General features: G+C 43.0%; 1 long non-coding RNA gene across 1 annotated transcript; it reads left to right on the top strand.

Annotated features, from left to right (window-relative positions):
* On the top strand, positions 13,932–15,875 carry LOC108638109. The gene is made up of 3 exons (XR_001919583.1): positions 13,932–14,049; positions 14,472–14,579; positions 14,667–15,875. It is a non-coding gene; the product is annotated as an uncharacterized LOC108638109 (long non-coding RNA).

The raw sequence follows: 17,159 nt of genomic DNA on the forward strand, positions 1-17,159 counted from the left end.
AATAAAAAATGAAAAACCAACAAATAAACTTAAAAATTTTATATTGGAAAAGTTATAGATTAAAAAAAATCAATCATGAGTCATTTAATATCCACCCACATAGAGACCCAAGTAGAGTGAGCATTGAATAGGAATAATAGCATTGAAACATATATATTACCATATGTAAAATAGCCAGTGGGAGTCTGAGGTGTGATTCAGGGTACCCAAAGTCAGTTCTCTGGGACAACCTGGAGGGATGAGGTGAGGAGCGAGGTGGAAGAGGGCTTCAGGAGGAAGGGGACACATGTATGCCTATGGCTGATCCATGTTGATGTATGGCAAAACCATCACAGTACTATAAAGCAATTATCCTCCAATTAAAATAAATACATAATTTTTATAAAAGATTTGCAAGTGAAAACAAAATAAAAAGAATATATACGTGAATGTAGTACATAGAATGGAGAAGGAAATGGAACCCACTCCAGTATTCTTGTCTGGAGAATCCTGTGGACAGAGGAGCCTGGTGGGCTGCTGTCCATAGGGTTACACAGAGTCGGACACCGCTGAAGAGACTTAGCAGCAGCAGCAGCAGTACATAGGAACTCATTACAGGCATGAACAAGTGGATTTCTTCATCTGTGCCTTGGATGACTCATCTGTGCCTTGGATGACTCATCTGTGCCTTGGACAGCTCCAAGAACGTGGGGCCTAGATATCCTGATTTGGGGGCCTGAAGAAAGACGACTCCTTGATTCCAGCTGTGAGCAATTCCCCTGAGTTATTTAGAGATCCTCTTTAGTGAGTAGAGTCATATAGCATCAGAGCAGCAAGTCTAATCCCAGCTGGAAACTCTGAGGCCCAGAGAGGGGAAGTGACTTGCCCAAGATCACACAGGCAAACCAGGACTAGAATTCTACATAGTGCCCCTTCCAGTGTACCTGCTTCCTCCTTTTAGGTTAAAGAAGGACAGGGGAAATCAGCTCAGAACATACATATATGAGTGAGCATTAACTAACAAAGGAAGACCTGAGCAGCAGGCAGAAGCTTCTCTCCTCTTCCTCCCTGGGCCTGCCTTGTAGGCCCACCCATGATGGGGCCCTTTCAGCAGGGAACCCAGACTCTGGGGTTTCCAGAGCAAAGATCAGAAGAGGAGCATGGGCTTTGGGTGGGCATGCCCCCTTAGTTTCCTCATCTGTAAAGTGGGTATAATTTTAGTACCTATCTTACAAGATAGTTGCAGGGTAGATTTATCTGTGAAAAGTTTATCAGAATGCCTGGCATGTAATTAAGTCCTCAATAAATACTAGAGTAGCCATTGTCAATACTGTTTTTTTTTAAATGATACAAAATATAGAGATATACACACCAAAAAAATCACCTATTATCCCAAACCTAGAGATAACCATAATGAACTTTTGGGGATTATCTTTCCAGTCTTCCTTCCAAACCTACGTAATATATAGGACATAGAAGTATACATATGTTACACATAGTATGTATAATGTATACACTCTTTCATATGTGTGAGTGCATGCTCAGTCACTTCAGTCATGTCCAACTCTTTGCAACCCCATGGACTGTAGCCCACCAAGCTCCTCCATTCATGGGATTCTCCAGGCAAGAACACTGGGGAGGTTTGCCATGCCATCCTTCAGGGACTCTTCTGGACCCGGGGATTGATCTCCTTCATCGCCTGCGTTGCAGGCAGTTTCTTTACAGCTGAGCCACCAGGGAAGCCCACACTATTTCATACTTTACTCATTAATTTCAGGTATATAATAAACATTTCCCATGTCATCAAATCCTTCCAAAAATTATTGTTTTCATGGCTCTTTTAACCAACCTCTGATTATTGGAAATTCAGTTTCATCTACTTTGTGCTATTGCAAATAGGGCTTCAGTAATTATTCTTATACATAAATCTTTATAAATATTTATGATCATTTCTCCAGGAGAATCCCTAACTGTTGACTTGCTGGGTCACAGGGCATGCATATTTTTCAAGCTTTTGATAGAAATTTCCAAAGTGCCCTCCAAAAAAGTTGGATCACTTGACATGCCACTAAGCAAGGTACAGGAGTTTATGTCCACATCTCCACCAACCCTGGGTGGCATCTCTTTAAATACCTTTACCTTTTAGATAGGCCCAAAATATTGCATCTTCTTGTTTTCAATTCCTCGATTGCTAGGAAGTTATGAAGGTTGAACTTCCCTCTGTATTCATTCATTTAGGAACTTCCTTGCTCAGTCACTCAGTCATGTCCAACTCTTTGCAACCCTATGGACTGTGCAACCCTGCGAGGCCCCTCTGTCCACGGGATTTTCTAGCCAAGAATACTGAAGTGGGTTGCCAGGCCCTCTGCCAGGGCTGTCTTCCTGACCCAGGGATCGAACCCGTGTCTCCTGGGGCTCTGGCATTGCAGGTGGATTCTTTACAGCTGAGCCACCAGGGAAGCTAGGAACTGCCTGATTAAGTCTTTTAACTATTTTTCTACTTGGGCATCTGTCTTAGTAGAACTACTACATCTTGGTCGAACCAATTTGTAAGAGGATGTTGTATAATTGGGATGCTAATGTTTTGGCACGTTATTAACTGAAATATTTCTTCTGTGTTTTGCTTGTAGCCTTTTAGTATAGTAAGCAAAATGTTGGAGGAACACAAGGTTGGTGTGATGTTTATCTGAATCTGCTCTGCAGTCATTGGTGACTAGACAATCTCATTCCTGTTCATTCCTGTTCCCCAATCTGTCTCCCATGTGGGTTGGGAGTCGCTCCAGGAGGGGTCCACTTTGGTGACCACAGGAGCCCTCTCTAGCACCCCTTGCAGTCCCAGCACCCATCCCCCTTCCAGTAAAGACCCTCTTTAGGGCCTGGAGAAATAGCTCCACTTGAACAGCCTCCTTCTCTATGCCCCGGGATATACAATTAGCACACAAATATTCCGGTGGGTTCCAGATAAGGGATATTGTCTTTGAACAAAGTGGAGGTGGAGGGGAGGTAAGGGTAGCTGCTGGCTTTTTTAAGCAACCTAATTTAAGTGTGAAAATCAACTTTTCTTTTGAACAATGTGGCAACAACCTGAAAGCTGTGAAAGATGGTGCTAAAGCTAAGGAATTTGTGAGGAAAAGCTTTTATCAAAAGCCCAGGGGAGAAGCTGACTGCATCTGTGCTTCCAAAGGACTTCCCTGACCTGCTTGGTTAACCCACCAAGGCTCTTGCTTAACTCTTCGAGGATCTCTTCCTTGTCCCCATCGGTGACCTCTGACCAGGAGACACATCCTGTCTTTAGCTGATGTGATGGACACTGACGCCCCTAGCTGTACTCTCCCTCCTTCTAATGACAGGACTCCCTTTTCTCTCTGACAAATCCCTTTCTCAGTTCATGTATTTGAAGAGAAGTTGGCTCCAATGCCAGTGCCAGGGATTTGTCTCACACTTAGTCATTCTGAGCAGCTCCATACTTTGGGTCTCAGCTATCTGTGTAGGGATGGACACACGACTCAATTCAGGCCAATGAGAGCCAAGCCCAGAACTCTGTCCCAAAGCTTCAGGGCTCAGAGCTCTGAAAGCTTGGCACTGCTGGCAGCCAGCTTGCCACACTGGGAACCCGCAGAGAAGTCAAGGGGAGAGATGAGGATTAGGGAGCCCACAAATGAAGCCACACCTGTATTTTCAGTGGTGCGAGCCAGTCAACTCCCTCGTATACATAACCACCCCGCCCCCTTGTTTTTTCTCAGCTGCACATGGTCTTCCATGCAGTGTGCAGGATTTCTCTAGTTGCAGAGCACGAGCTCTAGATCGTGAGGGTTCAGTAGCTGTGGCACCTCTGTGGTTGCAGCACTGGGCTTAGTTATCCTGCCGCATATGGGATCTTCCCAGATCAGGGATTGAACCTGTGTCTTCTGCATTCGCAGTCAGATTCTCAACTGCTAGACCACCAGGAAATCCCCCAACATAAGCCCTTTTGAGTTGGGTTTCTATCACTGACTGTGGAAGGACTCCTCAATAATACAGTCCAGTCCATCAACTGGATCTCTGCCTTGAACCACTGAACTGTAGATACCCATGAACCCAAACCCAGATGAGTTTAGGGTGTGGGTGGATGGGGTGGGGGGCATTGGTAGCCCAATGAGCTCCTAGGACAGGGACCTGGAAATATATGTGAGGATCATTGAAGGAAGCAGAGGAGAACTCCAAGAAGATGTGACAGCCTGTTGTCATGGAGACCCCACACCATAGACCATTGGATGAAGGATTTTTAGAGCTGAGTTTTAACTCAATATGAAGAAAAGTTACTGATTCTCAGACGTGAGGAGAGAGTGAGTTCCCTTCCCCTGGGGATGTATAAGAGGAGAGTGTCTACAGGACGTCATGGGAGAGATTCAAGGACCGCACGCAAGTTGAACTATAGACCCTTGATGTTCCCACTAACCCTGAGCCACAATGAATCTTTTTTTCCCTATGCAGAGGTTGGTTTTCGAATCAGATTTTCCTCTTTTGCTACCCAGCTTTTCTAGCAGGAAAATCATGTTTATGAGGGCACAGTTGCTATGGAGATGATTAAAATGACAGATTCAATGCACAAAGCGAGGAAACAGAGAAATTGCCTTCTACACCCAACCCCAAACCCTTACCCATTTCTGTTACCCAACACACACATCAGGGAGCTCCCCAAAAAGGAACTTAGCTCCCAGGAACCCAGAGTTGAAGGCTGGGTGGACTGTGGGGCAGAGATGAAATTGGACACTGTCCCAGGGTTTGCCTTACTTGGGTGTCAGAAGGCCCAATGGCTAAGGTCCCTTGTCTTGGTCAGTTCCTACCAAATATGGGATTCTTGATCCACTGCTGTTCTCTCCCCTCCCCTCAACCCAGAACTACTTGCTCTTTTCTAAAATGGAAGCTGAATTGCTATTCTGCCAAGTGGCAGAATGTGTCTTAACGCAAGTGGCCTTATTGTGTCTTTCAGGCTTTTGCTGTTTTTTTTTAATTATAGATTATCATTATTCTGCATATTCACATTCATATTTGGGGCATTATTTTGAGTTAACATTTTAAAAATCTTTTTCCAGTTACTGATGTTTGTTTTTCCATCTTGATGTTTTTAAAGTGTGTGTGCACATGTGTGCACACGTGCACACACACACTTTGTTGCTATTCTTCAAGTCCATTTTAAAAGGTCAGGCAAAAAAATTTTCCAAAATACAGATTAGCTGTTTATAGGCGCCTTCTTTTTTATGGAATCTATTTATTTTGCCGTGTCAGCCATACCTGAACTATAGGTGTTTTTATGACCTTTCTGTAGGTCTAATACAACCATTGGGAGGAAGTGATTTTTTTAGTAAACTACCTTTAAAAAAGAAATGAGAGACTTTCCCCTTATCTCAGCATCTTTCATCTCTCTTTCTTCTGTTAGTGACTTTTCCCCTCTCCCTCATTTGGGTAAATACGTACCATGCCTGGGACTCTTATGATCCATAATCCACCAAAAATAAAATGTACAGATGTTTTTCAAGTGGGCCAAAATGGACATTTTCCATATCTCACTCCTCAGGGTATTTTATTATTGATTTTTATTTAGGGGAAAAGATGCATCATCCTTTTGGCAATGAAACCAAAGCAAAGGCCTGTCTTAAAAGCTATATCCTTATGACCCTGGTGGGAACACCTGGTGTGAGTGGACCTAGTAATTAGGAAACTTTTCCTAAAGCAAAAATGCCAAAATACCAACAGTGTTATCTCTGGGGTCTGAGAGATATGATAAATTTTTATTTTCAATTTTATACTTTTCCATGGCTTCTGGACTATCTATAGCAATCATAAGCTAGTTGAAAAATAATTGAATATGTGAAGATATATTCCTTGAAAAAAATGAAACATATCTACAAAGTTAAAGTCTCCTTTGACTTCTATCACTTCCCATCCTGGTTCCCTCTCTAGATATAACTGCTGTTAGCAGCTTAGTCTGTATCCTTCTAGAACTTTCTTTGATTAATTTACACACACATACACACAGGCACACAAAAACACATGCATTCATGTTGTTCTTTAAAAATCAAGGGGAAAAACAACGAATTTGGTGAAAGCATAGCCGAGAATACTTACAAATGTTAGAACAAAAAGAGTTTTAAGGGCTTTCTAGTCCAACTCCCTCATTTAACAAATGTGGCACTCAGTTCTCCGGAGCCTGTCTTCCCAGGAAACCACACTCTGATGCGAGCCATATTTTGATATGTGGGTCTTCTGATGAGCAGGAAGATGTGTAAATACTCGTCTCCCAGGCCTGAGTATGACTTTTAATAATCGAATATGGAGCTTGAGCCAACATTTTATTCAGGCACTAAATTTAAAAGTGGAGCCAAGAGACTTTAAAAAATTTATGATTCCACAAACGCAGGGAATTTTCCCCCACGATCGCTATCTCAGAACTAAAAGCGTAAAACCAGCCCTGTGTGGCTTGGCTCTCTTTGCTGAGCTCCAGCTCTGGGGTGTTCTGAAGTCTCGAGCAAGCTGCCCTAGCTGGGGGTCCCTCCAGGCACCCATCCTGACCCTCATCCCTGCCCCAGGACTAAGGAGTCCTCCTGAAGCCATTTGGTTCCCTTATCGCCCCTCTCTCTGTGCTCCAGCCCTTGGAGCAAGCGCCTGAGTGCCCTGTGATAAAGATAGTGTTTCGACTTGAAAGAGTAATTGCTGACACACATTACTGTTTCCCTGGAGGAAATCAGTCCAGACAAATCCTCTGAAACCTAGGACAGCAAACGCGGCAGATTATGGTGGGAGCCGACTTGGCTTTTGGTCTCCCTTGTGAAGCTGCTCTGTCTCATTTTCAAGACTCCAAATGCCTGCCATGCCCACAACACCCTCAACCCTTCCCACCCAGCCTGGCCCATCACCCGGATCTGGACCTCAGAGGTTTGGGCAAAGCTTTATCCTCCTTCCCTGCTGCTAGGAGACTTAGGGGACACAGCAAACCCCTCCTATGTGAAGCTCCAAGGACTGGGGGCCAGTAGATATCCCTCCATCCCAGAAGGAAGAAGCCCATAGGACAGAGACTACTTTCACAGGAATTTCTGCATCCCAGCCCTCATTCATTCATTCATTCCTTCATTCGACAGTATTCATAAGCATCAACTATGTGCCTGCACAAATAGGTAATGATAAGCTCAGGAAAGAAAAAAATAAAACAAGGCAGAGAAGATGGCAAAGGCAAGCGAGGTGACTTTATTATTATGTAAGCGGTGAGCAAGGATGACCTCACTGATTGGATGACATCTGAGCAGAGACCGGAAGGAAGAGAGGATATAGATCACGCAGCCATCTGATGGAAGAACAGTCCAGGCAGTGGGAACAGAAAGTGCCAAAGTCCTGAGACATGAACAGCAAAAAGGCAAGTCTGGCTAGAGCAGGATAAGTGAGGGGGGAAATGGGAAATGAAATTGGGGAAGGAGATTATTTACGGCCATTGTAAGGATTTGATTTTTTCCTTCAAGTAAGAGAAGCTAATGGAGGGCTTTGAGAAGAAGAGGGGCATAACTGGATTCAGATTTTGAAAGAATGACTCAGACTTAATTCTATACATACTGTGACAAGAATGGAAAGAAGGAAACCAGATAGGAGGCCATTGTTGTCATCTAAGCAAGAGACAGTGGTAGCTTGGCCCACGTTAGTAGTGTGGAAGTGGTGAGAAACAGGAGAGTTACTGGACCTCTCTTCTCCTACAGATAGATAGACAGACAGATACCTATGCACCTATATCTATGTGTATGCACACACACACACACATATAACTGGACCACTCCTACTTCAATTTCATAAGTTAATCTTATAGAAAAACCTAAACATTTTGGCCAACTCAATGCATATACATATGACAGGGTCAACAGGAATTTGGCTTACAATATTGGGGAAATGGAGGTATTGGGTTAACCAAAAAGTTGTTCAGGTTTTTCCATAAGATCAACTTTTTGGTCAACCCAGTATATTCTGAAATGGGACAATGGCAAAAGAACCAAGTCATAAGGAGTGGGGAACTTAGGAATTTGGACATGCTCATTTTGAGATGACTTTTAGACACTCAAGTGGACAGAGATTCTCAAGTTCAAGAGAGAGGTATCATCTGGAGATATGTCTTATGATGGTATTTAAAGCTATGAGACTAAATGAGTAGCTAGAGAAGAAAAAGCATTAAAGCGTGTATAGAAGCAGAGCAGAGGGGAAGGATAGGGAAGGGGAATGAAAGGAAAGGGGACGGAAGAGAAGAGTAAGAAAGGAAGAAAAAGAATCTGAAGGTTGAACCTGGGGATGCTTCAACATTTAAAGATTGGGAAGACACGGAAGACCTCTAATTAAGAAAGAGTTTCCATTGAGATAGCAGGAGAGCTGGGGGAGTGTGGTATCCTAAAAGCCAAGGGAAAAGTGTTTCATGACGGAGACGGTGATCAACTATATCCAACACTGCTGATCAGTTGAATAAGATGAAGCATGAGATTTGACCATGAGATTTAGCAACATGACCTTGGGAAGAGGTTTCTCAGTGGAGAGGAACCTGATGGAACTGGGTTCAAAAGAGAATGAACGAAGTAGAAGATAACGAGAAAAAATGATTAGTTCATGAAATTCCATAACCTCAGACCTTGGAGTGATGTAAAGGCACCCAATGACTTAATGGATTTCCATCCAGTGCAAGAAACCAGCTCCTTGTCAGTCATTGCATTTCTGTATGCCTGCACTTGAGAATTTACCAAGAGTCCAAAGTATTCAAAAAAAAAATAGGATGTACATTTCTATAAAGTTTGTCTATTGCCATTTTTTTGCTTCAGTAAGGAAAAAATCTTATAACACAAATGTAACTAACCATATGGCTTTCCAGTAAATGGCTTTTGCTGGACACATTCCTCATTGTTGGAGTTTAGAGGATTCTGTAACTCTCACTTAAACTTTTAGACACTATTGAGCAATCTGACTATTGAGGAATCTGACTTTTCCAAATCAACCAGGAAAGAAAAATAGCTGGTCTTAAATAATTCATCTATTAAAGTCATGATCCAAGTGTAGTAGTTATAGCTATCAATGTTTAGTTGTTTAAAGACTACAAGAGTATCATGTTTTCATATGTATCATCTCATTTGATCTTCACAGCTATATAAGATGGCAGGAATCATTATCTCCACTTTACAAAACAAGAAATGGAGAGTCAGAGAGATTAGAGACTCATCCAAAGTTATTTAAAATGTAAATGGTTGGACTTCCTTGCTGGTCCAGTGCCTAAGACTCTGCACTCCCAATGCAGGGAAGCCTGGTTCAACACTAGGTGAGGGAACTAGATCCCACACACAGCAATTAAAAGTTCATACATGCCTGCCTGTTGTCACTCAGTTGCGTCCGATTCTCTGTGACCCCACGGACTGTAGCCCACCTGGCTCCTCTATCCATGGGATTCTTCAGGCAGGAACACTAGAGTGGGTGGCCGTGCCTTCCTCCAAGGGATATTCCCAACCCAGGTATCAAACCCATGTCTCTTATGTCTCTTGCATTGGCAGGCAGATTCTTTACCACTAGCACAGTTCACATATTGCAAATAAGATGTTTGATCCCACGTGCCACAGCTAAGACCCAGTACAACCAAAATAAATAAGTTTAATAAACAAATTTTTTTTAAGTCAAAAAGTAAATGGTGACACAGCATTTCTTCTCCCTCTAAAGGTGGTCCTGACACTTCCCAGCACATACCTGACGTGGGATGGATGGACAGAGCACTGACGAGAGCGGAGAGCCAGACAACTTCTCCCTGAACGTTTCCCCTTCATGGAGTGGGTTTCTCCACATGCCGAAGTCGCTTCCTCTGCCCACATGTGTAGCTGACATTGTAGCTGACACTGAGTGAACATGGAAAATCATCTCTAAATGCCTCTGCAAGCTGTAGGAAACATGGAAAAGTTCACCGTATTCTTTGTACTTCACCTGACCAAGGAGTTTGCCCTCATCTTTTACAAATGATCGTGGCCAAGACTTCCCACCAACCATGCGGACAATATGTCAAATGACTAATTGGCAAACACAGTGTTTCCAATCAGAGTCTTGATAAACCACTGCACTAGTCTGATGGAAGTCTGCCCAGCTGTAAAGTCCTGATGGTAATGGGTCCGTGTTGTCTTTGACCTCACATCCAAAGTTCTTGGTTTTTAAATATTATTAATGTGCAGTCATTGCGTATGGATTTATTTTAATCAACCAGCAACAGCCATTGTGGCCTTGGAACATGAGTAGACAGACGTCCGCAGATTAACAGAAAGTTGAGAAACAAACTCAAATTTACATATTCATTTGTATGATAAAAGAGGTATTTCCAATAAGTTAGGAAATTAATAATGATTTAATGAAATTGTGCCAAGGAAATTGATTAACTGTTTAGAAAATACAAGGTTAAAGCCTCACCTCACTCTCCCTGCTCAAATGAATTCCAGTTCAATTAAAGACATAAATATAGAAGTAAAATAATACAAGAAATAGATTAGATGATAGGGAGCTTTTTATCTGACCTTCAACTGGGGAGGATTGTTGCAAATACCCACACAAGGAAGGGCGCTGTGTATGAACATATTAATAGTTTGAAAAATATTTTTCTCTTTTTATTTACTCATGGCTGTGCTGGGTCTTCGTCACTGCCCTCGGGTTGTCTCTAGTTGCAGAGAGTGGTGCTCCCTTCTAGTTGCAATGCTTGGCCTTCAGCAATTGTGACCTGGGAGCTCAGTAGTTGCAGCTCACAGGCTTTGTTGCCCTGGGGCATGTGGGATCTTCCTGGACCAGGGATTGAACTCTTGACCCCTGCTTTGGCAAGCAGATATTTAGCCACTGGACCACCAGGGAAGCCTTCTATTTTAATTAAAATAGAGTCTTGCTGCTCATGCCCTTACCCTACTCTTACTGCTAAAACTCCCTTTTCCACTCCTTCCCTCTGACCCTGAGTCTTCCTAGGATCCAAGGAACATCAGGCCAAAATTATTCCTCATCTTGAGAAAGGGAAACCAAAGACCCAGAGAAAGGAAGCAACTCATCTAAGAACAGATAGCTTGTAGAAAAGAGCCGGGTGGCTTGGGTTTGACTCTCATCTCTACCACTGTGTGCCACTGTGCCCAAAGCTGAGCTCCCCTCTCTGAGCTTCAGGATCCTCAGCTGTAAATGAAGAAGGAACTAACACTGTCCTAGTGGTTTCTTGCGAGGATAAAATGAGTTAATCTGCAAAGTATTGGGAACAGTGTCAGCTCTATAGCAAGAGCTCAATAAATGGTAAGAGTTATGTTTACCTCAGGCTTCCCTGGTGTTACAGAAGGTAAAGAATCTGCCCACAATGCAGGAGACCTGGGTTCAATCCCTGGGTAGAGTAGATCCTGTGGAGAAGGGAATGGCTACCTGCTCCAGTATACTTGCCTGGAGAATTCCATGGACAGAGGTGGGCTACAGTTCATGGGGTTGCAAACAGTCGGACATGACTGAGCAACCAACACCCTTACCTTATCCTGGCAGATAGGGTTTACATGATACATGTCCTCATTACAATGGCAGGTACTAGGCCAGCATTAAATCCTCAAGAAATACTTATTTTTGATAGAAGATGAGTAATTGTGTATCGCACCATTGCCTTGAGACCTATTCTTTCATTTTAGACTCAGAACAACATTGGGATGCAAACAGGGCAAACACAACTGTACCCATTTCAAAGATGATAAAACTGAGATGTGGAAGTCCTTGCCTTCAGCCACAAAGACTTGGGAATAAGCTCAAATATCCCAGCTTCTCCACTACACTTTCACACTGAAAACTTAACCCTGTTCCCCCACAATCAAACAAACGATAGTTGTCACGCTTGGTTTTTTGTCATCAAAGTCCTCCCATTTATTAAGCTTATCATGCACCAAATTGATCACTAATGCTGCACAAGCATCATCTCATTTAATCCTTAGAACAATCCTGGGGACCAGACAGTCCTGTGAACATTTTATAGCTAAGGAAATCAAGAGTTAGATAATAAGCCTAAGGTCATAGAAGAACAGATGAAAATCCCTATTGTAATGGAGGTCTGTGTGATAATAAAGCCTAGGTTATTTGCCATTTTTCTAATGGCAGAGGAACTGGGAAGCAGAAGGGCCCAATTCTTGCCTTGAAGTGTTCAGGAGTCCACCTTGGGAAGATGCCACGGCTTAGAATAGACATCACCAGGATTCAGACTCAGGTTGTCCGATTTGGGGGCCTGTACATTCGTTCCCACGTTACCCTGCCAATTAGTCCCCAAACAATAATACTGAAATACTTGATGATATTAAAATGTTAAAATGGTAATACTGAAAGAAATCATTGTATACCTACCCAAGAACAAAAGCCCTATCTAGGAATCACAGAAATGCATCCGTTGTGATTATTAATACACCAATGGGTCCAACCCACTGATGTTAATTCCTGCCACATGCCAAGCACTGCTCTAGGTGCTGGTGACACCACACCAAAGAGTTTGCCAAAAGGTTGGGGAGAAGAGACATAGACAACTGGAGAAGTAGTCATTAAAGATGAAAGCAAGAGTTTGGGAAAAGAGTTCCAAGAGATGGGGTCTTGGTTTCTGTATTCAAAACACTTAAGACCTTTTTGAGGAGACAAGACACAGAAATCACCAAGGGGAACGTTCCATGATAGAAGTAAATAGTGCAGATGATTGTAGAAAGGCGGCCAATGGATGGCCAAATGAGTTTGAACAAAGCATGGTACTGGGAGGGTTAGTGAAAGTTAGAAAACTGCGGAGCGCTCACGCAGACTTCAGGGCCTAAGCTGGCACATGTGTGACTTAGATCCGTAGATAATCTTATTCCCCTGAGTTTAACATGAATAATAATAATAATAAACTAAAACAAAAAAGTAAAAGAGCAAAGCATTGTCTCCTTCCCCTGCTGCTCCTCCTCTCCCACTCCCAGTCTTGCAGGTTATCACCCTTCTCTCTAAATGGCCTGGTCCATAGATCCCCACGTCTGATGGAAATCAAGGCAGGGAGAAAGTGTGAGATCATGTTCCCTGTGCCTTCCTCGGCCCTTCCCCAAATCACTTCTGACCCCACTGTTAGGAGACAATGTTGAAAACAGTCCAAAACCACCCCACGAAAAACATGAATCAAAAAGTCGCGACTCCTGGACATGTTTTTAAAATTGCTCAGTTGCATGCAAGTCCCTTTAGTGCTGGAAGGACTTTAATAAAATTGATTTTCTGAGTATAGCCTTTTAGCAGCTACTGTATAAGCTTGAAATATGAACCCTTCATTGTTGAAAGTGTTTCATTTTTGGCCTGTTACTAATGATGAAGGGAAAGTGTGGGTTTGGAATTCTCTAAGGCTGACATTCTCATAATTAAATAGTGTTAATAATAAAGCTTTTGCAGATTTTAAACAAACTGGCACAGAGGTGGAACAGTTTGCCGTATTTCATTTAGAGACCACAGCAATTAGCCTTTAATGAATAGTACACAGCGACATAGAAGCGAGTCATTTCTCCCTGTCGTTTATTTACCAAATCACAAAAGGCAATGTTTTCATTCTGCTGATTGAAAATGATGCTCAGGATTTCTCCTGAAAGCCTCTTAAGTAATTGCCTCATGAAACTGAAAAATAAATAAATAAAATGAAAAGGAAGAACATTAATTGCTTTTAATATCTCCGGTCTAATTTCGGCCAAGCTTAGCAGGCTAATAGCTGGGGATCTCAAGCTGTACAACAATGGATCAAAAATAGAAGGCTCATCGTGGTTGATATATTTAGAGGCTGATGTTTTTCTTTTATAATTTTAGGAGAGAGATGTTCCCGGGCACATTGTGACTCCTCTCTGTGAACTGACACGGGGTGTTTTTATAGAGGACTCACGGGTGGGGTGACTCTGAAGTCATTGCCAAAGGAAGATGACAATGATTATCCTGAAGGTGAGACGAGAAAGAGCTGCTCCACGGTCAAGGTTGTGAACAACAAAGGAACGGTTATCCTTTTAGGGTCTTCCTCCTCCCGGCTTTTGAGGACAAAGATGAATTATTTTTAAAAAGGTAGGTAGCCTCTAGAACTCTTTTTTCCACACTTGAAAATATTATTTCTTATCTCTGAGACTCAATTTTCTTATCTGCAAGCTCATGGAGGAAGGAAAGGCAGGAAATAATGACTTAACTGGATAAATCCTAACATCACCTGGAAGCTGTTAAACATTCAGATTCCCAGCTTCCATTTGGAATCCACTGAATTGGAATTCCCAAAGGAAGGGCTCAGGGATGCCACCCTTTATGAAAGCAGGCTCAGGGGTCCTGAGTACAGGTATCCCCCACTATTTGAAAGTTCGCTTAACACCTCCTCGCTTTTAGGAAAGACCTACGTTGGTACCTGTTTCACTAACTGAAAGAAATCCAAAGAGAGTTTTTGCCTTTAGGAAAAAAAGGCAAAAATGGGAAAATAATGTTCAGTGTTTGTTTTGCAGAAGCCAGTATGGAGACACCTGAACAGTGAGAGTGGTTCCACCAGACTCCTCCTTAGGCAGTACGCTCAGCATCGCAGCATCAGGCCACGGTGGCTTTGAACTATGTCTGTGAGTATCTGCGCTTTATCTCGATTGATTTTATGCATCTGTTGGCAAGATGTGTTAAGATTGTTTCTTCACTTGACACCATTTCAGCTTATGAAAGTTTTCATGAAAATGTCATACTTTTGGACGGCAGGGAATCCTGAACCTGGTAAGCTTGGTTAACTCGCTTGAGCATCTCTGGACCATCCAGTTCCACAGGCGTTGACAGACTCAAGGACCGCCATGTTTGAAGCAGTGCATTGTGGGAGATCGCAGAGGCTCCCACAAGGGGCCACTTGAGAAATCACAGATCCCCAGCCTGAGAAAGTCTTCCAACCCGTCTACCACGGAGCTGCGAACAGTTCACCCTTCACTGTGACGCTGAAAGAGCAAGGGTTTTGTTCAAATAACTTCCTAGACTCAATGTGGAGCTTCTCCTGCCCAGTGTGCAAGGTCAGCAAACGGAAACTCAGACAACTTCCGTGTTCCTGTAAATGACTCTGCTGAAACACAGGCTGTCCAGTCAGCCAGCCCCCAGATGCCAGCTCTGGGCTCTGTACTTACTTATTTGTTCCTTATCCATTTTCTGTCTCTTCATTGTTCCTTATTCCTTACACAATGAAAGCTCCGTGCCTCCCACCCCATTCTGCAGTTTTCTGCACCCTTGGGGACAGAAAATGCCCGCTTCATGGAGTATTCAAGTTTGTATCACCCACATGGTCTTCTTCAATCATTTGTAACAGTTATAAGGAACAGCACTAAGGAAAAGTAAGCTGTAACAAGGCTTGGGTGGAAGGTCAGGTGATGGGGGAGGCAGAGGCCCCACAGGGAAATATATGCTCAGTAGCAGACAGTACAAGACAGACCAACAGACAATTTGAATGTCCCATGCGCACCCTCTTCCATGCCGGAAGGCCTGAGTGATGCAGGGGCCCTTCCTCTTTCTGGGTCTCAGAGTGCCCAGCTAGGGGATACGATGGGTGAACCAGAACCAACGGTGCCTTCAGGTGGTGGCATTACAGCTCATAACACTTGGCAGCTTTGCTGGGCTGGTCCAGACTTCTGCTGGGATAGTCTAACCTAATTCTGCTTTGCAGGAAGGACTTGGGTAAAGTACTTTGATTTGACCTTCTAGTGAATTCCAGATGGAGCTGGAGCTGGCCTCATCCAGAATGGCAGGTGCTAACTTCACATCCAGGCATTTTAGAAACAAAACAGCCTTAAAGATTGAAAACTAAGGTGGTTTTATTTGCTTTGTTTTTAATATTTCACTTTTTCTAAATGAGGAAAAATGAAGACCAGCCTGATATCAGAAACCAACCTAAACATTTTAAGTTTTTAGTACCATTTAACTTTTTTCTCAGCCCTCTTGCAAAGTCATTGTTATATCGTGGTCCGTATTTCATAAAGCACCTCATGCCTTACTTGGAACACAGCAGGTGCTCAATATGTGTCAAGAGAACTAATTGATATGTTAATAATCTATTGAAGTATCACTGTGCCAAATACTTTCCACGTGTTGTGTCATTTAATCTTCATAGTCATCCTTAGAGCCAGGTAGGTAGGTGTGAAGTGGCATCTCACTGTCGTTTGGATTTATATTTCCCCAGCAATTAGGGATGGTGAGCATCTTTGCATGTGCTTCTTTGACCAGTTGTATATCTGCTTTGGAGAAATATCTATTCAAGTTTTTTGTCCATTTTTGAATCGATGTTCATTTTTTGTTGTTGAGTTGTGAGACTTCTTTGAATATTCTCGATATTAATCCCTTGTCAGGTAGAGAATGGACATGGCTACATGGGGAAGGAGAGGGTGGGACAAATTGGTACAGTAGCATATATATACGGAGAAGGCGATGGCACCCCACTCCAGTGCTCTTGCCTGGAAAATCCCATGGACCGAGGAGGCTGGTGGGCTGCAGTCCATGGGGTCGCAAAGAGTCGGGCATGACTGAGCAACTTCACTTTCACTTTTCACTCTCATGCATTGGAGAAGAAAATGGCAACCCACTCCAGTGTTCTTGCCTGGAGAATCCCAGGGTTGGGGGAGCCTGGTGGGCTTCCATCTATGAGGTCGCACAGAGTCGGACACGACTGAAGCGACTTAGCAGCAGCATATATATATATATATACACATATACACACACGCACACTACAATGTGTGAAGTAGATAGCTAGTGGGAACCTCTTATAAAGCACAGGAAGTTCAGCCAGTGCTCTCTGATGACCTAGATGGGTGGGATAGGGTGTGGGTGGGAGGGAGGTCCAAGAGGGAGATATATATCTTACATATGACTGATTTGCTTCATTGTACAGCAGAAACTAGCACTACATTGTGAAGCAATTTTACTCAAATAAAAAACCCTTTATCAGATATATTATCTGCAGTCCTATTCCACAGGCTGCTGCTTCACTCTGTTGATGGTGTCTTGATGCATAGAAATATTTCAGCTTGATGGTCCAATTTTTCTATTTTTTTCTTTTGTTCCCTGTGCTTTGGTTGTACTTCAAGAGCTTGAGTGATTTTGATGTAGCCAAACTTGGGGACCTTAAACCCAATCCCTAGTCTACACTTTTTTTTTTATTTAGACAGTGTCATCCTCAC

Source organism: Capra hircus, chromosome 18 (genome assembly GCF_001704415.2).
Source record: "Capra hircus breed San Clemente chromosome 18, ASM170441v1, whole genome shotgun sequence".
Lineage (NCBI taxonomy): Eukaryota > Metazoa > Chordata > Mammalia > Artiodactyla > Bovidae > Capra > Capra hircus.